Genomic DNA, 231 nt, shown 5'->3' on the forward strand with positions numbered 1-231 from the left:
TAGGCAATCATAACTTGAAATCTAAAGATGATACATTAAATCTGAGTGCAGATTCATAAAATTTGTAGTAAGTCAGAATGCCAACTTAGAGCTCTTTGTCTTATCTGTAGACTAAAATATGGCATTCTGAAATCCGAAATTATTCAAAATGTCACTTTTCACGATTCACGAGTGCATAAAATGACTAAGTCCAGCAAATTTCAAACGGCCATATCTCAAAAACGACATGGA

This window comes from Anneissia japonica, unplaced genomic scaffold (assembly GCF_011630105.1).
Source record: "Anneissia japonica isolate Jap-2015-1 unplaced genomic scaffold, ASM1163010v1 scaffold84843_len3200_cov198, whole genome shotgun sequence".
Taxonomy (NCBI): Eukaryota; Metazoa; Echinodermata; class Crinoidea; order Comatulida; family Comatulidae; genus Anneissia; species Anneissia japonica.